At 42.7% G+C, this 24,881-nt stretch overlaps 1 protein-coding gene across 1 annotated transcript in view; it reads right to left on the bottom strand.

The window, feature by feature from the left end:
- MLXIPL (MLX interacting protein like) overlaps positions 1 to 22,848 on the bottom strand; it is a 60,594-nt gene extending 37,746 nt beyond the window's left edge. The window contains exon 1 of the mRNA XM_078154714.1: positions 22,745 to 22,848. The gene's annotated coding sequence lies outside the window, so the exon portion shown is untranslated. The remainder of the gene's footprint in view (positions 1 to 22,744) is intronic.
- Between the last annotated feature and the right edge of the window lie 2,033 nt (positions 22,849 to 24,881).

Below are 24,881 nucleotides of genomic sequence, written 5' to 3' on the forward strand. Positions count from 1 at the left end.
CAGATGACATGATGGTATAATTAGAGAATCCCAGAGAATCAACTGAAAATAGTTGAAATAATTAACAACTTTAGCGAAGTTGTAGGATATAAAATAAACCTGCATAAATCCCAGCATTTCTACACATTGCCAACAAAGTCCAGCAGGAAAATATTTACAGAGAAATTCCATTTAAAATAACTGCAGGGAATATAAAATACTTGGGAATGTACCTGCCAAGACAAACCCAGGAACTACGTGAACATAATTACAAAATACTTTTCACACAAATGAAGTGAAATCTAAACCACTGGAAAAATATTAATTGCTCATGGGTAGGCCAAGCCAGTATAATAAAAATGACAATTCTACCTAAATTAATCTGCTTATTCAGTGCCATAGCAATCAGATTACTAAAAAATTATTTCATAGAGTTAGAAGAAGTGATAACAAAATTCATCTGGAAAAACAAAAGGCCAAGAATATCAAGGGAATTAATGAAAATAAAAAAGGGAAGGATATTAGCTGTGCCAGATCTCAAACTGTATCATAAAGCAGTAATCATCAAAACAATCTGGTGTTGTTGAATTGTTTCAGACTCTTTGTGACTCCACTTAGGGTTTTCTTGGCAAAGATACTGGAGGGGTTTGCTATTTCCTTCTCCAGCTCATTTTACAGATGAGGAAACCGAGGCAAACAGGGTAAAGTGACTTGTCCATGGTCACATAGCTAAGTATGTGAGGCCAGATTTGAACTTACAAGGATGAGTCTTCCTCACTCCAGGCCCAACACTCTATCCACTATGCCACCTAGCTGCCAAAACAATTCCATTAAGAAACAGAGTGGTGGATCAGTGGAATAGACTAGGTACATAAGACATCATAGGAAATGATCACATGGACTTGTATTTGATAAACACAAAGATCCAAACTTTTGGGGCAAGAACTCACTATTTGACAAAAATTTCTGGGAAAACAGGAAAGCAATTTGGCAGAAACTAGGTATAAGCTAACACCTCTTGCTGTAAACCAAGGTAAGGTCAATAAAGGGTGTTACCACCAGCAAATTAGGGGAGTGTGGAATAGTTTAACTCTCGTATCTGTGAAGAACGGAATAATTTATGACCAAACAAGAGATAGAGAGCATTAAGGGATATAAAATGGATAATTTTAATTACATTCAATTAGAAAGGTTTTGTAGGATACTTTCAGAAAAACCTGGAAAGACATACATGAACTGATGCAAAGTGAGGTGAACAGAAGAACAGTGCGTACAGTAACAGCAACATTGTGCAATGACCAGCTGTGAATGACTTAGCAATTTCCAGCAATACAAAAATTCAAGACAATTCTGAAGGACCTCGGATGAAAAATGCTATCACCTTCACAGAAAGAACTGATGGGATTTGAATACCAATCAAATCATGCTGTGATTTTACTTTCTTTATTTTTTTTTGTTTTTGTTTTTTGGTCTGTTTTCCTTCACAACATGAATAATATGGAAATATGTTTTGCAAGACTATACATGTACAACTTATATAAAATTGCTTTCCTTCTCAATGATGGGGGAGGGAAGGTGAGAGAGAATTTGGAGCTCAAAGTTGTAAAAAATGAGGGTTAAAATTATTTATATATGTATTGTGAAAAATATTAAACTTTAAAAAATGAGATAATATATGGAAAGCCTTTTGCAAAATTTAAATTGCCGTATGAATGTTAACCATTCTTAGCTATTATCTGACCCTACTTCTGAATATGTAAACAAGAAGGTAAGAGAAAAGGGAAAAAAAAGATTTTATGCATTTCAAAATATTCATAATAGAACTTTTGGTGATAATAATGATCATACTAATAATTTTTTATAACTATGCTTTAAGACTTTCAAATTCTTTTACAAATATCTCAGAGGGGCAATGAGGTAGTGCAGTGAATAGAACACTGGCCCTGGAGTCAGGAGGACCTGCATTCAAATCCTACCTCAGATACTTGACACTAGCTGTGTGACCTTGGGCCAGTCACTTAACCCTGATTACCTTACCAAAAATTTTTTTTAAATTGCAAATATTATCTCCACTGATACTCACAACAACCTTGGTGCTATTATGATTCCATTTCACAGATGAGGAAACTGAGAAAAGACTTGCTCAGAGTCACAAAGCTATTAAGTACCTGAGTCAGGATTTGAACTCAGGTCTTCCTTATTTTGAATCTAACACTCCATCCACTGTGTCACCTACTTGACTCTGATAGCACCACACTGGAAAGAAAGTGGTTGCTCACTGGTGGGGAGATGACTGAATATATTGTGACCCAGGGCTGCGAAAAATTATGAATAGGAAGAATTCAGAGAAGCCTGGGAAGTCTTCTTGTTGATCAGTCACGTCTGACTCTTTGTGACCCCGTGGACTTGTCCACAGAGTTTTCTTGGCAAAGATGCTGGAGTGGTTTGCCATTTCCTTTTCCCTTGTACCCATTTTACAGATGAGATACTAAGGCAAATAAGGGTGAAGTGATTTGCCCAGAATCACATAGTTAATAAATGTCTGGGTTCACATTTGAACTCAGATCTTCCTTATTTCAGGTCCTGTGCAGCATCTACCGCACCATATAACTGTTCTTAGGAGGACAAGGATGATTTAATACAGAGCAAAGCAAGCTGAACCAGAGGAACAAGATAGACATAGATTGTAATAATGGAAATGAAAAAAAAATGCTCAAAAGTCAGCTGACCAAGGATATGAACAGGCAGTTTTCAGCAAAGAAATCAAAACTATTTATAGTCATGTTAAAATGCTCTAAATCACTATTGACTAGAGAAATGTAAAGTAAAACAACTCTGAGATACCACCTTACACCTATCAGATTAGTTAATATGACAAAAAAGGAAAATGACAAATGTTGGAGGAAAAACTGGACACTAATACCCTGTTGGTGGAGTTGTGAACTGATCCAGCCATTCCAGAGAGCAATTTGGAACTATGGCCAAAGGGCCATAAAAATGTGCATACCCTTTGACCCAGCAATAGTGCTTCTAGGGCTATATCCCAAAGAGAGCATACAAATGGGGAAAGGACCCACATGTACAAAAATACTGATAGCAGCTCTTTTTGTGGTGGCAAACAATTGGAAATGGAGGGGATGCTCACCAACTGGGGAATGGCTGAACAAGTATATGGTTGTGATGAAATACTACTATGCTATAAGAAATGACAAGCAGATGATTTTAGGAAAACCTGGAAAGACTTACATGAACCAATCCAGAACGAAGTGAGCAGAACCAGGAGAACATTGTACACAGAAAGAGCAATATTGTGTGATGAACCACTGTGAGTGACTTATCCTCAGCAATATGATTCTTTCTTCTTTCTCTCTTTCTTTCTCTCTTTCTTTCTCTCTTTCTCTCTTCCTTCCTTCCTTCCTTCCTTCCTTCCTTCCTTCCTTCCTTCCTTCCTTCCTTCCTTCCTTCCTTCCTTTCTCTTTCTTTCTTTCTTTCTTTCTTTCTTTCTTCTTTCTTTCTTTCTTTCTTTCTTTCTTTCTTTCTTCCTTTCTTTCTTTTCTTTCTTTTTCTTTCTTTCTTTCTTTCTTTCTTTCTTTCTTTCTTTCTTTCTTTCTTTTTTCTTCTTCTTCTTTCTTTCTTTTTTTTTTCTTTCTTTTTCTTTTTTCTTTCTTTCTTTCTTTCTTTCTTCTTTCTTTTTCTTTCTTTTTTTTCTTCCTCCCTCCCTCCCTCCCTCCCTCCCTCCCTCCCTCTCTCTCTCTCTCTCTCTCTCTCTCTCTCTCTCAGTTTTCATCCACAAAATTACTAACTATGGAAATGTTTTACTTTATTGCATGTGTATAACCTATCTCAGATTGCTTATTGTCTCAAAGAGGGGTTGGGGAGGAAGGGATAGAATTTGGAACTCAAAACTTTAAAGAATGAATATTTAAAACTGTTTTTACATGTAATTGGGTAAAAATAAAATATTATTTGATAAAAATTAAAAAAAACCCAAAAATAGACTGAAAAAAAAAAGGCAGCTGACCTCAGATTTAATGCACCAACCAATCTCCAGGGTACAATGAAACATATCAGAGGGGGGGGTTCAGGGTACAGAATGTCATATTCATTGTCATTCATAGTGCTTGTCTTGGCTGGGTTTTGCTTAAACATTTTTCTTTGTTATGAGGGAGCTTGGTGGTGGGAGAGTTAGTATATAAGGAAATGTTTGTGACATAAAAAACAAAAGGCATCAATAAAAGAATTTCACAACTATAGTTCCTAGCAGCAATCACGTGTCTAGAGCAGTGGTATCAAACTCAAAGAGAAATGGGGCCACTAAACTGTACATAAAGATCCCTGTGGACGAGGCTGCCTATTGACCTAGAAACCATATACTAACATTATCTATATTCTATTGTATTTTTATTTATTTTGTTAGATATTTTCCAATTGCATTTTAATCTGGTTTCTGCATCAGGAATGTTGTGGTCAGTATTTGTTTGACACCTGGTCTAAAGCTAAAAGGGAACTATCTGATCCAACCCCCTAACTTTACAGATAAGGAAACTGAGGCCAAGGGAGGTTAAGTGACTTGTCCAAGGTCACACAGCTAGTCAGCATTAGAGGTGGGATCATACTTTCATTTTGGAAAATGAACCAGTCGCCTTGGAAGTTTGTGGTGTCCCATGTTGTCTTTTTGCTGTTGTTCTCATTTGGGTGTTTAGATATTTTTTAATTTGTTGAGGAGTGTTTATAATGTAAGAGGAATGTCCCCCCTGAACTCTCCCTGTGTCACCACGTTTGGCCAGGTAGCTAGGGAAGAGGGAGGGATATGCCCCCAGACGACAATAATGTTGGAGGCTGCCCCCAAGCCCACAGCCCAAGAAAGCCTGAAATTTTTTTTCTTATCACTTTCTCCTTTTATATTTATGGAATGTCAGGATTAGATGGAGTTTCAGAGGCCTTCTAATCCTACACATTTGTTTTACAGATGAGAAAACTGAGTGAAATGATTCTGCCCCAGGTCAGACAAAGAATACCAAGGCAGGACCAGGATTGAGACTCTGGTCTTTTCACTCCAAAGTCAGTGTTCTTTCCTTTATACCCCATTTCTCAGGCTGCTGACTGGGATTTCAGGAGGAAACAATAAGAGAGATGCATGACTGGAGAAAGAAATGGACCCTCAAGTAAACAATGAGGGAGAGGAGAGCCTAGGATTCCACCCCTGGGGCAGAGACTTCAAGATTACACTCCCCCCACCCCCCGCCCAAGTGTGAGATCCAGAGACTTTAGGACACTATGAGACTGAGACTGGGAAGGCTGCTTCCCAGGAAGGAGTAGAATAGGACCAGCTGGAGGAGGAATTCATCTGCTTTGATGCCATGGGGCAACAGTACCTTGTTTGGTAGCATCCTAATTTAGTTATACTTGCTAACTAGTTTCTACATTGATGAAAACTTGAGAGAACTGTTAGAATGTGTATGTAACACATTTTACGATTACATAGCTTGCAAAATCGTTATTTTAAGTATTTGCACCCTTTAAATGTCATTGCCCTAGGTCAGAACCTCAGTTGCCCTGCTACAGTTACAGCTCTTGTAGGAAGGGAAAACTAGTCTAGTCACTTTCTCAGAAAAACAAACAAATAAAAAAAGGCATTACCTGCTAAAAAGATCCTCCTTCTCTCCCACCCTGGAGGCTTTTGGGGGCATTCCAGTTCTTCCTCCCAGGTTATAGTGACCCTTTTCTCTTGACTTCAGGTCTGATATTCTCCCTACTATACCATGCTGCCTCTCTATAGGTATCAGGAAGAAAGCAAAATCTACTATATAATTTGACTAAATTAAGCAAACACTTAAGCAGCAGCTAGGTGATGCAGTGAATAGGGCTCCACCCCTGAAGTCAGGAGAACCTGAGTTCAAATCCAGCCTCAAACACTTGACATTTACTAGCTACGTGACCTTAGGCAAGTCACTTAACCCCTATTGCCTGGTCCCCAAAACAAAACAAAAAAACACTCATTAAGCACCTACTATAATTAAGACACTGTGGAGGGCTCCAGAAATGTTGAGACAAAAAAGAAACATTCCTTGCAATCACGAAGCTTAAATTATACGATGACATTCATTCATTCAGCGACTATTGATTAAACACCAAGGTGCAGTGTGCTGACCTCAATGTCAGTTAAGTCTTACTCCAGATACTTACAGGCGATGTGTCTGTCTAACCCATCTGTGTCTCAGGAAACAGCTCACCAGGGCTATAAATTGCAATCATGCAATTTATATATATAATAGAGATCTATTTATATATAATATAGATCTACATTGGTAGAGGGAACTTTGTTGCTGGGAGTTTCCTGTCCTAATAAAGTCATAGTCTTGTTAAAAAACAAAAATATGCAGAGCATTGTATGAGATGATTAAAATACAAACAGAAGACTTCTGGGTCACATGAGCAACAAGATCGTGACTTAGACGTCTTCCCCAATCTCTATGACTTCTCAGACCTCTCCAAAACAGAAATTATGTGCCAAAGATAAAGCAACTTCAGCTGTCACTATGGCCTAGCACACCTGCAATCCAAAGGAAGATAAACAAAAACAATGCAATGGTAAAATACAAATATGAGTGAAATGGTCATGCAGCTTATTGGCTTGGACAGTAGTGAGCTTGAAAGTGGGGGTGTGGACTTGGCCCCAAAGCATGTATGACCAACCAATCAGGGTAGAAAGGTGGTTTTTATCTCACCCTGCCTAGACAGTCAATCACGGAGTGTGTCTCCAATAGAATCACACCTACCCTTAGCCCCCAACATATTCCATTCTTCTGTGGAAGGGCCTAAGTGCCACCCTTCTGCCCCATAGACCCCTTAGAGCAGTTATGATCTCATCAGAACCCAGCTAAGTGGAAGCGGTACAGATGCTATGAGGAAAATCACTCCCACCCTTCCTCCCACAGTGCAGGCATTCCCAGTCTCTCTTCCCAGACTACCTGTGGCTACAGCAGGCATCTTTGGCATGGTATGCTCTGAGCCCCAGGTGCCCCCAGGTGCCAGCAGCAGGTACCCTTGGCATGACGGGCTTCACAGGTCAGAGCTGGGCTCCTCCCCCCCCCCCTTGATGTTTGGTGAGATAGTGAGCCCTCCAGGAACAGGCAGACACCAGGAGTTGCATCTGCATTGTAGATCTATCACATTCTCCTTCCTCCTCCCCAACCCCAAACTAACCAATCTTACAAACTTTCCCATTGCTGTCTAGGGCACCACCACTGTCCCAGCTTGTGACTGTGGGGTCATCCTCAGATGTCATTCTCCTTTACCTCACATATTAAATCACTTGACAAGTCTGGCTTTTACCCACACAACACCTCTCCCATCTGTCCCTTCTTTATGAAGACACCCTTGTTCAGGCCCCCATTACCTGTCCCCTGGACTGTTACAACAGCCTCCTCATTTGTCTCTCTGCTTCAAGCTCATGACTGTTCCAGTCATCTTCCACACATCCCTAAGTGCAGGTCTGACTGTGTTACACCTCCCTCCTCAATAAACTCTGATGGCTTCCTATTGTTTCTAAGATGAAATATCATTTCATCTGGAGCTCATCCATTTCTAATTTCTCTCTGTGATGTTTGATGATGCCTATAACCACATGTAGGGGCAACTAGGAGGTACAATGGGTTAAGTGCCTGGCCTGGGATCAAGAAGACTCATTTTCTGGTGTTCAAATCTGGCCTTAAATATTTACTAGCTGCGTGATCCTGGGCAAGTCTTCTGACCCTGTTTGCCTCAGTTTCTTCATCTATAAAATGAGTTGGAGAAGGAAATGGCAAACCACTCCAGTATCTTTGCCAAGTAAACCCTAAATGGAGTCATGAAGAGTTGGACACTACTGAACTGAATCTGAACTGACTGAAACAATTATATGTAACTTATAAATAAGTATCTTTACTTATATTTTATATAAGCATTTACATTTCTATTTACTTACAAATAAGTAAATTTTGGGGTGCTCAGACATTTTTTACTGATAGAGGTAAGTGATCAAAAAACTTGGTAATCGTTGTTGGTGCATGAAGATAATGGAATGTTAGGAGGGTAAGAAACAATGACTATGGGGCAGCTAGGTGGTGCAGTGGATAGAGCACTGGCCCTGAAGTCAGGAGGATCTGAGTTCAAATCCAGCCTCAGACCAAACACTTGACACTTACTACCTGTGTGACCCTGGGCAAGTCACTTAACCCCAATTACTTAAAAAAAGAAAAGAAAAGAAAAAGAAACAATGACTATGAAGAATTCACAGAAGCCCTGGAAGACTTCTATCAACTGATACCAACTGAAATAAGCAGAATCAGGAAAACAGTATATACACAGTGACTATAACAATGTAAATGAAAAGAACAATACAATGAGCTTAAAACAATAAATAAACAATTAAAATAATAAATAAAATGAAAATAGTAAACATTCAGTGTAATGGCCATGACCAATTCAGACCTTGGAGAAGAGAGGAAAAAATGAACTTCCTTCTTTTCATTGGAGAGCTAGAGAACTGTGGGTGTGGAATGGGGAATATTTAGTTAGATTCAGTTGGTGGGTTATTTGGTTTTGCTGAATTGTTTGTTTATTTTTAAATGTCTCTTACAAGGAGAGGCTGGCTGGGTAGGAAAAGGGGATGCAAGAACAATAAATGTGTCTCCATATCTCTGTTCTGTCTTTGGACCCCAAGACTGAGCTGCACAAAGCAGGGAGGGTGAGGTCACCAGGTTGGGAACAGGGACATCTGGATTCCATTTGTGACTCTTATCATTGACTCATCTCATGGCCTTGGCCTTGAGACTGTGCAGTTTCTCCATTCTACTCTCTAGGACCATGCTTCCTGTTCCTCAGTGCCATGCTGAAGAAGGCTCTGGGATCATAGGATCACAGGTTTAGATCTGAGAGGGACTTTAGAGGTGATCTAGTTCAACCTACTCATTTGACAGATGAGGAAACTGAAGCCTGGAGAGGGGAATGAGTTGCCCAAGGTCACACAGAGCTGAGATTGAAACCCAGATCCTTTAAGCCCAAAGTCAACACTCTTCTCACTGTACCATGGAGTCATCTCATCTCTGGGGCACAAGCAGATCTATTCGAAGCTCTGCATTCCACTAAGGGAGAGGAGTGGGCAGGCAGTTTGAAGTGTTCTCAGCCATTCTAGGAGGATGAAAAGGCTCTGGCTCCCCTGATGAGGACCAGGAGGAGAGTCCAAAGTCTTGCAATTGACAGGCATCAGATGACAAAGTCAACTGTGGGTTTAAGCCTCTGATGTGGACAAGGCAGATCCTGCTTCATGTCACTGGTTGTCTCTTGATGTGGGTGTACGTGTAAACCCTGATGCTCCCTTATGCCTCTTTGTACTCCCTTTACTACAGGTCAACTGGATGACTTTTTACTCATACTTCCCTGTCATTGTAAAAAGGAAAGAGATACAGATTGGGAATTAGGAGACTTGGGTTCTAGACTTGGTTTTGCCACAAACTAGCGGGGTGGCCTTGGACAAGCCCCCTTTGTGGGCTACTCAGTTCCTCCTGTGTAAAGTGGGGGGGGGGATGCTAAATTTAATGACATTAAAAGTCCCTTTGAATGCCAGCATCTTATGGTTCTATTTTGTTTTCCACAAGGCAAGTAGCACAGATGGGTGTTTAAAGAATTCTTGATTGCTGTGAGAGGTGGGATGAAAGTCTCCCTCAGAAAAAGGGAAGTTGGAATGGTGGGGGCCTCAGCACTGTGGGAGTGGGAGGTCAAGTCACAAATAAGGGGGAAGGGAGAATAGGAAATCGTGCAGGAGGAAAGATGGCAGAATCACAGAATTCAGACCTGAAAGGTCAAGTATGGAAGGGAGCTCTAATCTTACCCCATCTTTACAACCTCCCTGATAAGGGATCTTCCTGCCTGCAGTTGAATACTTCTAGTGATAGGGAACCCAACAATTACCAAGATAGCCCATAGCTCAAATATGTTAGGAAGTTTAAGGTCCAAACAGGGGAAGTGACTCACACAAGGTTACTTGTCTAGTTAGCTAGCAAGAACTAAGAGCACATATCCCATATAAAGGGGCCCAAAAACCTCCAGAGACATTCTACCTAGAGCCAGAAATCTGTCAGAAACTTGTACCCGCTGCCCTCAGCTCTGCCTGTTTGTCCCTAGTAAAACAGGTTGAATCTCTCTTTCTCATGGCAGTCCTTCAAATCATTGAGGACACTCTTTGATGTCCTCAAATTCTTCTTCTTGAAGCTAAACATCCCCAGGTCCTTCAGGTGAAGCTCATAAGGTGTAATCTACAACCCCCTTGCCATCTTGGTCATTCTTCCCTGGACACTCTGGACTTTTCTGCCTCCTAAGATGTGGCTCCCAGAACCCCATAAATGCTTCAATGTGTTCTGACCAGAGCTGCAGACAGCAGAACCATGAATTCTCCAGTCATGTCCCTCTCTTAATGTAGCCCAAGATTACATTAGCTTTCTAGGCTGCCAGAAAACACTGTTTAATTCAAAAGATTCAATTCAACATATATTTACTGGTTGGATAAAATGACCTGTAAGGTCCCATCCATTTCCAGCATTCAATGATTCTATTCTGTCTCCCATGCAATCAACTAATTTTGAGCTTGTAATCCAATAAAACCCTCAGGTCTTTTTAACATGAGCAAGTCATGTTTCTCCCCATTTTGAAGTTGTGAAATTGATTTTTTGAACCCAAGGGTAGAATTTTCCATTGATCCTTATTCAGTACCACCTTTTTAAAAAAGTAAGTTAAAATTTTTTAATGAACAGAAATTTAATTTTCTCTTCCTCCTATGTCCTATTCCCAATTAAAAAAAAAAAGCTCTTGCAATAAATATATAGAGTTGGGGGAAGCTAGGTGGCGCAGTGGATGGAGCACCAGCCCTGGAGTTAAGAGGACCTGAGTTCAAAGCCAGCCTCAGACATGTAACACTTACTAGCTGTGTGATTCTGGGCAAGTCACTTAACCCCAATTGCCTCACCTAAATAGATATATAGTCAAGCAAAACAAAAGCTTGAACTGGCCATGTCTTCAAAATGAACATTTTATTCTGGGCCATCATTCCTTTGTCAGGAAGTGGGATAGCATGCTTTGTGATTAGTCCTTGGGAATCTTATTGAATTTTCAAGTCTTTCAAAGTTTTCCTATTCAGTACCATCTGATTAGATATGTCTCATAATTTTAATCTGTGGCAATCTCTTTGGACCCAGATTCTACTCATCAGCATGCTAGTAGTCTCTCCAAGTTTTGTGTCATCTGCAAATTTGACAACATAGGAGGTGGGACCTCCCAAGAGAGAAGTGATCTAAAGGTGCAGGGTGAAACATACTGTTTAGATGTGGCCTGTGCAGTAATACATGTTGTTAGACTATGCATATTTATTGCAGAGGTTTTGGTTTCTTTCTTTCTTTCTTTTTTCGGTAAGGAAGGAGATGAGAGATAAAATAAATTTTTGCCAATTTCAAATAATAAAATTAAGTTTTAAAAATTGGAGGCAGGATGGAGAGAGGAAGAAGAGTTGAAAAGGGAGAGATATGGAAAGAGAAGAATAGGAGAAGAAATAGAGAAATAGTGGGCAAGGAGGCAAAAAAGTGTTTGAAATATGTGAGCAAGAGAGATGAAGTTCGAAACGGGAGACAGTGCCCGGAAGGGATTGGAAGACCCAGTGGAAGCCTGAATGAGGGGCAGGTATGTGGAGAAGGTTGAAGACATTTGCCACATCTTGACTGGGAGGTGATGGATTGTAGATTCAGACATTTTCAGATAAGACCAATGTGGGGGTTTGCTTTGCTGAACTAAACTTATTAAGGAAGGGCTTTTATTTTCATTAGAGGGGTTGGGGTGATGGGAGGGACCCTAGTAATAGAGACGCCCCCTCAAAAGAAAAGAACATCGATGAGGAAAAAATGCAGAATCAGGCAAAAGGAAAATCAGAAGGGCAAATAGGGTAGTGTAGGTACTACCATGTTAAAGTTAATATATATCTTCTTCAAAACCCAAGTTGTAAGTAATAGAGGCTCACAGTTTCCTATGCAACCTTCATTTTCTGTTCTTTGTATATAGAAGTGTTTGTGTCTATCAAATTCATAACAGAAAAAAGAAGGTTGGTGAGAGAAAGCCATATGGATGAACTGAATGACTGACGTGGGCACTTGAGCTTATCATATAACTTGGCACCAAACCCTTTCGGGAAGACCTTAGGCTCTGCCCTTTTGCTCTTTTCCAAATCCCAGCTATGTGGGCCAATCAATCAATGAAAAGGTATTTCCAGAGAGCTGTTGTGCGTGCTCAGCCCTATGAGGATGTGAGAGAAGACCATTTTACAGTCTTGTGTTTGGGGACCAGACCTACACTTCAACCAAGAGAAGCAACAGTAGTCCATGTCTCAGAGAGCCCTGAACTGGGAGCCAGGAGACCTGAGTTCTGCTCCAAACTCAGCCATTAACCAGGTGAGAAGGGACCTGGGCGCGTCCCTTCTCTCTGGGCCCCAATCTCTTCCTCTATAAAATGAGAGGTGGAATCAAATTGGCAAGAATGAGAAGTAGAGGCAATTTGATTCTCAGCTGTAGGGGTGGTGGGAAGAGAGTTAGATGCCGTTGGTAAAGATGTGGTCCAACTCTTCTGGAAAACAGTTTGGAATTATGCAAAAAAGGTTACTAAACATCTCATATCCTTTGACGCAGAGATCCCAGTATTGGGTACATACCCCAGCAAGATTCAAAACAGAAGGAAGGTTTCTCATCCAGACATAGGCTCACAAGAAGAGGTAAAATTTTCATAGATGGGAAAAGGCAAGAGTCAACTACCGTAAGCAAGCTACTAAGGAGATGGAGTAGTGGATGAGAACATGAGAAAACCCATATAGCAATGAAGCCAATTTGAAAGAGGAGATGTCCAAAAAATTACAATTTTTATAATGATTATTATCACATATCACATAATATATAACGTAATTGTTGTTCAGTCATGTCCAACTTTTCTTTTCTTTTTTTTTTTTTAGAATGTCCAACTTTTCATGAGCCCTTGAACCATAGCATGCCAATGCTGTCCATGGCAAAGATACTGGAATGGTTTGCCATTCCCTTCTCCAAGTGGATTAAGGCAGGTAAAAGTTAAGTGACTTGCCCAGGGTCACACAGCTAGCAGGCATCTGAGGCTGAATTTGAACTGAGGTCTTCCTGACTCCAGACCCAGCATTTTATCCACTGAGCCACCTAGCTGCTTCCATATGATACAATGTATTATATAATAGAATTACTATTTTATAACAATATGATTATGATTGTGGTATAATTGATATGTAATAATGAGATAATAAAATATAAATAATTATAATAAAAAATAGAGTTTTCACCATTTAGCCAGTGATAGCAGAATAGGACCTAGGAAAGCTATGGGTCTCCAATATAGAATCAGCATTTAGATCTAGAAAGGCCCTTAGCAATCATTTACTATTAACATTTAAATTAAATTGAGTTCAGAATATGGTCATATTATAAACATGCTGATTCTACCTGTAGCTCCTAGATGCTACAGTGAGAATTATTGCTGTTCAAGTGGCCAGCACTCTAGCCTGGGAGTCAATCAATCTATCAGTAAGTGTTTGAGAAGTGCCTCCCTTCATCTTCCCTTTAGCTCCTGGCTACTTTCTGTACAGTTGCTGTTGCTATATCCTACAAACCAGACCATCAGAGGACCTGGCCCCATCCATTCCACCCTTTGCTTTAGAACCATAATCGATCAATAGAACCATTGTCTCTGGAAAAGATGAGACATTTGGACTACTTGAAGGCTCCATTCATCATCCCTAGCACTTTCCAGATCAAAATACCCTTCCCTGACCACTCCCTACTCCTCTTAGATATGTCATCTCCATTAGACTGCAAGTTCCTGAAGAATGGTGAGTTTCATTTTATATTTTTATCTCTAGCTTTTAACACATAACAATTAGTGAATGCTTTTTCTTTCATTCATTCGTTGATTCACTGACCTCCTATAATGATTTTGCACAGCTCTACCTCACTTAAATCCAATTCACTTGCAGGTCAAGACATTACCCTCCTGATATCATTGGTCTTCTTTGAGAAGGAAGGATGAACAACTAGGTGCCAAGCTGGGGACACAAGACAAGTGCCTTTAAAGTCTTCCATTCTATCAGATGGGAATCCTGGTTCTCCATCCTAGTTCCTTCACTGATATGCTTTATGCATAATCTTGTTTGGGTTATTTCTACCATGGGGCCTCAGTTTTCCTACCTTTCAGATGGGAAGGAAAGTGTCTGTTTCATAGTAATGTGGTGAGCATGGGACAATGTCAGTACATTCTGAGAGTGAAAGTGGGATCCTAAGGTCATAGAATTAGAAATGGGGGGTGGCCATTAGGTCCAACCCCTTCCTTTTAGAGAAGAAGAAATTGAAACACATAGGGGTTAAAGTGACTTGCTCAGGGTCACATAGTAAGGGTCTGAACTGGGATTTGAATGTAGGACTTCCTGAGGGCTCTTCTGTGTCTGGGTTTTTGACCTACATTTCAAAATGCCTTCACGGGCACTTGAATGTAAACTTTCTCCACATTTAGAAAACCATGGTCACCCTTTCTCTTTTCCTGTAGGCAGCTAGGTGGCCCAGTACATCTAGCACCGACCCTGGGAATCAAGAAGATGCGGATTCTACACTTACTAGCTGTGTGACCCTGGGCAAGTCACTTAACCCTGATTGCCTCACTAAAAAGCAAAAACAAAAAAAAAGTGCATTCAAATCCAGCCTCAGACCCTTCCTAGCTGTGTGACTCTGGGCAAATCAATTAAACCTCTCTGTGCCTCAGTTTCCTTCTCTGTAAAATACAGAGAATGACAGACAGTGCCTCCTTTGTGGGGTTGTGAAGATCAATGAGGTATTTGTAAAGTCTAGCTGTAGCAGCCCTGAAACATAGAAATGGATGGAGGAGCTGGACCACCTTCACCCACAACTTCAAGGGCAATGGATAGGATCATAGGACCACCAGTTTAAGCCCAGAAGGAACCTTAGAATTTCATTCCCACCTTCCAGCAGCACTAGATCACATTTCAACTGTAACTATAATTCCTTCCAGCTAAAAAAGGTCTAGAATAATTTCATTATCTCATCTTATCCTCGCAACAACCCTGTGCAAGTGATAAGATGGAGGTTATTTCTTCCATTTTACATACGGGGAAAACTGAGACCTAGAAAGGTGAAATGGCTTCCACCATTAGTGCTTTAATTCTTGACAACTGTCCTGCTTACAGGCTGTGTGATCTTGGGCAAGTCATTTCCCTTCCTTGGAGTTTCCATTTCATTGTCTGTAAAATGACACTTGGGTTAGCTAGCCAGTCTCTGAGGCCCCTTCCAGTTCTCGAGCTATGATCTTGGGACAGCTTCTGGATCTTTCTACCTCTTGTCGCAATGCAAATACCTCTTGAACTTTTGTGAGGATGATGACAGACACCACAGTCGAGATAGGGCAATGCAGTGGACAGTAAGTCAGCCTTAGAGGCAGAAAGACCTGGGTTCAGGTTCTGTCTCTTGAACACACTGGCTGTATGACCCTAACCAAGTTACTGACCTCAGTATTCCCTGCAGTTGTCTAAGACTCTTAAGCTCCAGAATAATGACCTGCACTAGTAGATGGAATTTTCCCACCCAGAGTTCCCTCAACCAAGGAAATCACAGGTTCAGTTTAAAAGCAAAAATGTCAACAAAAGGAGGGCAGATTGGGGGAAGGGATATTCAGAATGCATGCCTTCTTGGGGTGGGGGAGGAAGAGATGAGGAGAAAATTTGGAGCTCATAATCTTGTGGAAGTGAATGTTGAAAACTAAAATAAATAAATTAATTGAAAGGAGGGAAAATGACGACAGTGAAAGTCAGACGAGGGCTTTAGGGGGTGTAAATGTAGAAAGGGCACCAGCAGAGGAAGAGGGGTGGAAGGCAGGTGTGAGAAGAAACCAAAGATCAAGGACCAGCCCCTGGGGTCACCCACTGCCTTAGGCCCCAGGATCTGAGTGAGCAGAACTTGGTTATCAGCCACTGACAGTTTCTCTTGTAGATAAAACCCTTCTAGGATTCAAATGCTTGTCGGAGCTGGAAGGGTCCTCAGAATCCATCAATCTAGGCCAACCTCTTCATTTTAGGGAGGAGGAAACAGAAGCCCAGAGTAGGTAAGTGATTTTCCCCAAGGTCACATTGAGAGTAAGTGGCAGACCTGGGATTTGAACTCAGGTCCTCAGACTCCAAATCCTATGATCTTTTGCCTGTCCCACATCTTTGCTGTTGAGGGCAGCTAGGTGGCATAGTAGGTAGAGTGTCAGGCCTGGAGTCAGGAAGATTCATCTTTGTGGGCTCAAATCTGGCCTCACATACTTACTAGCTGTGTGACCCTGGGAAAGTCACTTAACCCTGTTTGCATCAGTTTCCTTATCCCATCAAACGAGCTGGAGAAGGAAATGGCAAACCACTCTAGCACTTCTGTCAAGAAAACCCAAAATGAGGTCACAAAGAGTTGGACAGGACTGAAACAATCCCAATCCTATAGTTTTTTGCCTGTCACACGTTGTCTTATTTCATTACCATTCCTTTTCCCCACAGGAGTGCCCAGGGCCCTCCCCTCCCCCATACTTTTTGATTAGAAAACACATATGTTTGCACATAGGCTTTAGTAACTCTATTGATATCATGGAAAAAATGGGAATGAGGAGATCCGGGTTCTGGTCTTAACACTAACACTGGTTTAGTTTGTCTGAGGCTTGTCAGGCAGCATGGAAAGAGCCCTGGGCTAGACTTAGAGGAGCTGGTTCTTATCTAGCCTCTGTTGTTAACTTGCTGAATGACCTTAGGCAAGTGACTTAATGTTTCTGGGCCTCAGGTTCCCCAAGTGTCAAATGAAGACAATGCTGCCTGCCCAGCTGTTCTAAAAGGAAGTGTATTGAAAGTCTACCAGGACAACAGATGGGAAATCTTGTGATATAGATGATCAGGGTCCTTACTTTGAGAGGCTGGGCCATGCTGAGCTGACTGGGCTGTTTGGTGTGAGGCAGGCAGATTCTTCATCTGGGTATGGTATGTACTCACTTACCTTTGAGGTCAGCTCAGGGAAATGTGTCACCTACCTACTCTGCTCTTATCAGTGGTACCTATTTAGGAAATGTTCTCTTCTGGATCCAGGGCCCCTACTCCAAAGTCAAGTGGGGATCCCTGGGGAAAAAGGGAGGACTGAGGAATGGTCAAAAGCTGGGCTGAAGTTCTGTCTCTAAAGCATGCTGGCTGTGTGATCCTGGGCGACTCACTGACCTTCTCAGCACTCCTAGAAACTGTGTAAGACTCTGGCTAATGACAGTTGTTGAACTTGTGGCTGTCAGCGTCTCATGATGTCCCTCTCTGTCACTTCCTCACTGTGTGACAGGTTCCTCCTTCCTTGACATTGGCAGAGTACTTAATACCCTCATTGGATCCTAGGTCCAGAAGGGGAAAGGACACCCCTTCATTTTAGAGATCAGGAACTGGAGACCCAGAGAGGTTAAGTCATTTGCCCAAGGTCACACAGGCAGTAAATGAGAGAGTTAGGATTTGAACTCATGTCCAGTGACTACAAGTTTGGCACTATTTCCAATGAGTCACAAGCAATAGTCCTTCCCTGTCATGCCTCCAGCTTAGGGATGCTATGATAATCACAGGTAAAATTGGAGGAGAAAGTGATTTGGAAAAATATAAAATGCTGTTTAGGTGTGTTAATGATGATAATGATTAACCTTGAATCATGGGTAGGCTACGCATGCCTCTGGGTTGAGGATGCAGGAATGAGAAGCCATAGCTTATTGAACTGTACATAGGCCAACTTATGACCCTCAATATCACCCTCCTCCTACTATCCTGAGGTCTGGGTCACCTCCAGATTGCTTGAGCCAGACACAGTTTCTAGTTCTTCCTTTCATTCCCATTGTCAGCTTGGGGAGGTCTGCAAGGCAGCAGCTGAGGGATGCCAACCTCTTTCTCATTCTGGCTTCAGATAGCACACAGAAGATGGGAGAAGTTGATCTCTTGGCCGGTTTTATAGGCTGGCTCAGGACAGAGTTGAGTTAGGATAGAGGCAGTTGACTGGTCTAGATGCGTGAGGTTCTGGTGTTCCTAGATGGGTTTTCCTGCATGTCTCTGGGTTCTGCAATGTTGTGCATGTTCCAGGAGAAGTCCTATTTTCCAGATCATGCTGGGAACTAGCTGCCCAAAGTTTGAGTACAAAGACACTTGAAAGGTTTGTTTGTGATGAATCTGGGTCATAAGATAAGCAGTAATTTCATCCTTGACACAACACCTTCTATGTCCTGCTCTGTTCTCTTGGGTGTGCCTCTGTGAGAGGTCATGGGACCCTGGCAGTCAGAGATCATTGGATCCTGGCAGTCAGAGGTCATGGGACCTTGGCAGTCAGGGGTCATACTACCCTTGTGGTCAAAGAGTTAAAGGATCACAGCCTGTAAGCTCTAAGAGACATTAGAGGCCATCTAGCCCAAACTGCACATTTTATAGATGAAGAAAATGAAGTCCAGAGTGGTCAAGTGACTTACCTAATGTCCCACAGGCAGTAAAGGGCAGTAGGGGTATATGTTGCCTCACCCTCATGCTTGCACATGCGTGTGATGAAGGCATTGGACTGCAAACACACACACACACACACACACACACACACACACACACACACACACACACACACCCACCCCTCTTCACCCTGGCTTTGAATTTCAGGCTTCTGAATAAATCTGTAAGAGCAAATGACATCACACTCCATAGAGTCCTGCCCTGGCTCTAAAGCTGGAAGGAACCTGATAGGTCATTGAGGCCAACCCCTTCATCTTTCAAATGCAGAAACAGCCCCGGAGAGGTTAGGTGACTGTGGGATCATAGGACTCATCCCTAGCCCTGGACACAGATTCAGCTTTATCCAATGACTGATTGTTGCCCATGGCTATTGACTGAGCCATTCTTCCTGATACAGACCAATCTCTATTGCTGGCCACAGAGTGACCCTGACTTCAGTCTAGTTGTTAATTCTGACCACTACTGAGTCTTCCATTCACTTGAATTTGTAAGCATTTATTAAACCCATACCATAGGGAGCTAGGTGGCAGAGTAACTGGAACCCCAAACTATCTTTAGATACTTTCTAGCCATGTGACCTTAACTGCTGTTTGCCTCAGTTTCCCTAACTGTAAAAGGGTGATAATAGCACTGTAGCTATTGTAATAATAGCACCTACCTCCTAGGGTTGTGGCAAGGATCAAATATGGTATTTATAAAGCACAGTGTCTGGCACACAGCAGGCACTATATAAATGTTGGCTATTTTAAAAATTAAAAAAAGTTTTTTTAGTTTTCAACATTCATTTTTATAAAATTTTGAGTTCCAAATTTTACTCTCCCTTTCTCCCCCCCCTACTCCTCCCCCTCCCCAAGATGGCATGCAATCTGATATAGGCTATACATGTACAATCATATTAAACCTATTCCCACATTAGTCATTTTGTGAAAGAAGAATCAGCACAAAAGGGAAAAACCATGAGAAAGAACCCCCCCCAAAAAAGGAATAAAGAAAAATAAAATAGTATGCTTTGATCTGCACCCAGACTCCATAGTTCTTTCTCTGGGTGTAGATAACATTTTCCTGCATGAGTCTTTCGGAATTGTCTTAGATCTAAATGCTAGCTATTATTATTAACTACTGTGTGCCAGGCACCGAGCGCAGTGCTGGGGATAAGGAAGGCAAAAATGAAATTATCCTTGCCTCAAGAAGCCTCTATTTTACATGGAATTAACAACAACAACAGTGTAATGATAAGAACTAGCATGTATATAATTTTTTAAGTTTTGCAAGGTGCTTTACAAATGTCTCATTTCATCCTCACTACAACCCTGGGAGGTAGGTGCTCTTATCATCCCCATTTTACAAATGAGGAAACTGAGGTTGACAGAGATTAAGTGATTTGCTCTGGATCATACAGCTAGTAAGTATCTGAGGGTAGATTTGAACTCAGGTCTTCCTCTCTCCAAGTCTAGTGCTCTATCCACTGTGCCTCCTTGCTCCCTCATATGTACATGTATTGGGGTCCACATAAAGTTATGGAGGCTGGAAATGGAATGCTATGGACAGGAAACAAGTGGGACAGCTTACCTAAACCTAAGTGGGGTTTTAACTAGTCTTGACCCCAGACCCAGACAAGTCCCTGATACTGACCATGACCCTAACTCTAGTCACAGACTAACCTCTATCACTGGTGACTTACTGATTCTTTTTTTTTAAATTTTTATTTTTAAATGATTTATTTATTTTTGGTTCTCAACATTCACTTCCATAAGGTTTTGAGTTTTAAATTTTTTCCCCCTTCCCTTCCTCTTCCCTCCACAAGACGGTGTATAATCTGATATAGGTGGCTTACTGATTCTTAATACTGGCTGTAGACCATACCTAACTCTGGCCACAGACAGTATTTGAGAGTATAAATGGTTTTATGCACCCCATCCCCACTAAGGAAAAACCTGCTCCAAGCCCACTCATGGCTACCTAGGGGGCAGGAGTGTCCTCTTTCTACCCAAGGGAAATCCAAGTGGCTCCTACCTGGCAATGTCAGGATATCTCAGCTGGATGGATAAAGGCATCAAAACTACAGGACAATAGGGAAATGATCCCCCAAAACAGAGTTTCACTGAGCAGTCTTCTGCATCTACCCTGTACAGGATCCTGCTCTGAGCATCATTCCTCTGCACATATGGAAGCAGAAAGGGCTTTTGAAGGTCAGCAGGCTGGGGTGAGGAAGGAAGGGGAAACAAAGGAAGGGTTTCAGAGCAGCCAAGGAAGAGCTTGAGTCACCTAGCCCCACCCAGTCCCATCCACACGTGGTACTACTGACATAAGAAACTCCTATTTCTTCCTTTTGTGGTCAAGCTGATGCTGGCCATACCCTCTGTCTCTGTTCTGTGGGACTCAGACTCAGGAATGGGCCATGTTACAGAGCTAGAGTGGAAAGAAGCTTGGAACCCAGTCGAATCCCCTTATTTTATTTATTTTTAAATTTTAATTTTTTAAAAATTCTGAACTTAAACACCAAAGAGAGAGAGAGCGAGAGAGCATTTCCGTATATACAACAGAACACAAAAAGAGGATTCTATAGGAAACCAGGAATCTCCATTTCATAACACTTGCTTTAAGAAAAAACTTTCAAAACTATCCTTCATGTCTAGACTTCCTTCTGAACTTCTTCTGTACATTTAAAAAAAAAGTTTCACTAGCTCCTTTTTTTTTGCATCACTATTGCCAATCCCCCTTCCCTCCTCTGATACCCCTCCCCACAATTAACAGACAGCAAGGAAAAAAAGCCAAACCAAACCCTTGTAACAATAAACATAGTCAATATGTCAAATGCTCACAGTGGCTGTGTCCAGAAAAGTATGCCTCTGCATCTTGTGTCTATCAGGCGGGTGACATGCCTCACCATAGGTTCTCCAGAAATGTCAACTGCCTCACTTTACAAATGAGCAAACTGGGGTCCAGAGGAAAGGGGAGGTGACTTAAGGTCACTTAAACAAATCACCCACTCAGTTGAGAATACCAGGACTCCCAGGGCTCCTAAATCTTAACCCAGACCCAGCCAGGGAGTTCTCTACTGAAAAGTAAGACGAGGTAAGACAATCCTTTTTAGGGGTGGTGGAGGTGGTAAGGAAAACTCACATTCAACTTTCCAGGCAACAAGAGTGACCAGGGCTGGTCTATTGACCAACAAGGAATCCTTTACCTTCACTTACCCCAGGTGAAAAGGGCTGGATTTCTTGAGGTCCACTTTCCTCCCCCTTCATTCTCCTTTCCCCCACCAATTTGGCTAGACACCTGGGTGTCAGGCTGCTTAGGCACACCATCCCTAAAACTCTCTCCCCCTAGAACAAGGAATCTTGTGCCCCCCAGCTCAGCTGTGCAGGAGCTGGGGAACTCTATTCTCCATTGTCAGAGCTCATACCTAGCATTAGTCACTTGGAGGCTGAGATTTCTCATGGAGAGGGAAACCTTAAGGGTGGGGGCCTCTCCTGGGTTCCTAGACCAGCCACCCCTAACCCAGGAGTCCTTTAACCCCATAAGCCCTTTCTGTGGTCCTAATTCTTAGACTTCTGTCTGAGCTTGGCTCATGAGAATTCAGTTAGCAAATGTAATAATAGACAAATGTAGATGTCTCTCACCCTCACCACCTCTGACTAACACACACACACACACACACACACACACACACACAGAGCACACATAATACATACATGCACATATATATATATACACGCATACATTCACAGATACACACACATACATACATACATATAAAAGTACATATGTATATATGGTGGACTCAGATTCTTGGGTTCTTACTTCTGTGCTTTCTTCCAAAAGCCTGAACTAGTCTGTACTAGGGGAGCTGAGGCTGAGTGTGGCCCATTGGCACTACAGGGACCAGGATTTTCTGTCCCTTGGCTCCCACTGGGGCTGGAGGACCACTCCCCCATGCCTATGTAACAGATGGCATGCCCCACAGGGGCAGTTCCTTGTGCCTGACAGCTCCTGGGCTCAGGTATAGACCAGACACAACAACACCAACGAGCCCAGAGTGGAAGTCACCTGGTGCTAGGCCCACTCCCCCTTCCTTCGTTGGCTACCTCCCCTTCCCTGCCACCTTTTCTTCACTTTCCTAACCCGAAGGCCTCTCACCTGGTTTGCTTGGGAATTGTGGGTGGTATGAGTGGCTGCTCCTCCACTTCCCCCTCCTGGGTGGGTGGCTCAGGATGCTCTGTCCCTCCTCTCTGTCCCGGCTGCCCAGGCCCACACTCTCCTCTGCTCAGGCACCAGAGGGCTCTATGTGTTGTTCTGCCTGAAGCTCAGAGCTTCAGTAGTTCCCAACGATCTGTCCCCTGGCTGCCTGTTGCCGGCCTCTTGAAGGTGTCCTTTGACCCTCTCTCTGGTGCCTCCTTCTCTCCTTAGCACGTGGGAGGCAGCGGATCAGTGGTGCAGCAGCCTGTGGGGCAGCCATGCCCAGGAGCAGGAGCTGGGCGCTGCTGCCAATCGCAGTCCGGGGTGCTTCTCGTGCCTCCTTATCTTTCACCTCACCCCCATCACCTGAGTTTCCAGGTGCCCGGCCCCTAAGCTTTGGGGCCCAGGAGGAGGGAAAAAGGAAGGAAACATTTGGGGTGTCCTACCAAATGAGTAGGGAAAGAGGGACATTGGGGCTTCTAGCCTCTCTCTCAGGTTGGTTACAGCCTGGGGAATTCTTGAGGCTCTAGCCTCTATCCCAGACACAGAGCCATTCTCTTCCACCCTGAGCCCATGTCCCTGGAAGTAAGCCCCAATACTGAAGTGCTATAACCACACTGAGCCTGTATTCCTAATTTTGAGTTCCCATCCTTGACAATGAGCATCCATCCATCCATCTGTCCATCCATCCATCCATTGAGACTTCTGTTCCCAGCAGGGAGCCCTTCTCCCATCTATAACTTAACTCCCCCCCACCCCCACCATTCTAAACACTGAGCCCAAATCCTTGACACTGAACCCTTATCCCTGATATAGGGCATCTATCCCTGAACCGAGCTTCTGTCCCCAGAACTGATCCATTCTCATCAACCAACAAATCAACCAGTACTTATTAAGAGCCCGCTTTGTGCCAACACTAAGCCACCATTCTTTTAAATACGTTTTCATTTATGTTTTGTTTTTCTGTCACATTCATTTCCCAGTATATCCCTCCCCTCCTCCACCCACAGGGCCATCCCTTATGCCAAAGAATAAAAAATAAAGAGGATTTAAAATTTATTTAAAAATAACCACTCAGCCAAACCAACCAGGACATCACCATTGCTGACAGAATGTGGGATCATGGGAACACAGCTTCAGAGCCCAAAGGGCCTTAGAGACCAGTTAGTCCAAACTTTTCACTTTACATAGGTGGGAACTGAAGCCTACCTAGAGAGGTTAACTCACTGGCCCAAGGCGTGTAGTGTTCCATACCCACAGTGTTTCACTTCTGCAAAGAAGGCAGGGAAGTTAAGCCCCTAAGCTGTAGGGTTTCACTGAGCATTGATTCCTGTTACTGAGCCCCTATCCCTGACGCAGAACACTCATCCCCGAACTGAACCTTCTGCCTCCAGCACTGACCCTTCCTCATCAGTTCTTTTCTCTCCAGCACTGACCCCTCATCCCCATCTGACACTAAACTCATTTACTCAACAGTAAGCCCTTGTTTCCAACATGCTCTCCACCCCCATCCCTGATACTGAGCTTCCATTATCCTTCTTACTAATGCTGACCCTTCATCCTACACATTGAAGGTGTTCTGCTGCCTAACATATGGCGACTTCTCACCTTTCTGGAGAACTATGGAGAGCTCAGGAGAAATGTTACAATCTTACAAATTACTGGCCCCAGTTTCTCCTGTCTTTTCTTGTACTCAGCTCTTAGCTGTGGCCACATTGGCCCAAGCCCCAACTCAGCTTTGTCCCTTTTTCTCTTTCCTAGGGCTGATGGCCAGTTAATACAGGGGTTTGGGTTGGTCTACTCTGCAGGAGGTTTCAGGGGTTCCATCTAGTCAGGGAGCTTTCTAGGTTGACTGAAGAGAGGAGACTGGGGCATGTTCTGCTGGGCTTTCCAAGAGTCCACTCATAGACCATGAGCTGAAAGGGCCTGCCGAGGCCTGCCAGTCCAATGGATCATTTTAGAGTCGAGGAAACAAGCCCAGAGAGAAGTGACTTCCTCTTGGTCACACAAACAGTAAACATCACAGTCAGGTTTTGAATCCATATCTTCTAACTCCAGAGCCCTACCTTTCTGTCATACTATGCTATCTCCCTCCTAT

This window comes from Phascolarctos cinereus, unplaced genomic scaffold (genome assembly GCF_003287225.1).
Source record: "Phascolarctos cinereus isolate Bilbo 61053 unplaced genomic scaffold, phaCin_HiC Scaffold_5;HRSCAF=322, whole genome shotgun sequence".
Taxonomy (NCBI): Eukaryota; Metazoa; Chordata; class Mammalia; order Diprotodontia; family Phascolarctidae; genus Phascolarctos; species Phascolarctos cinereus.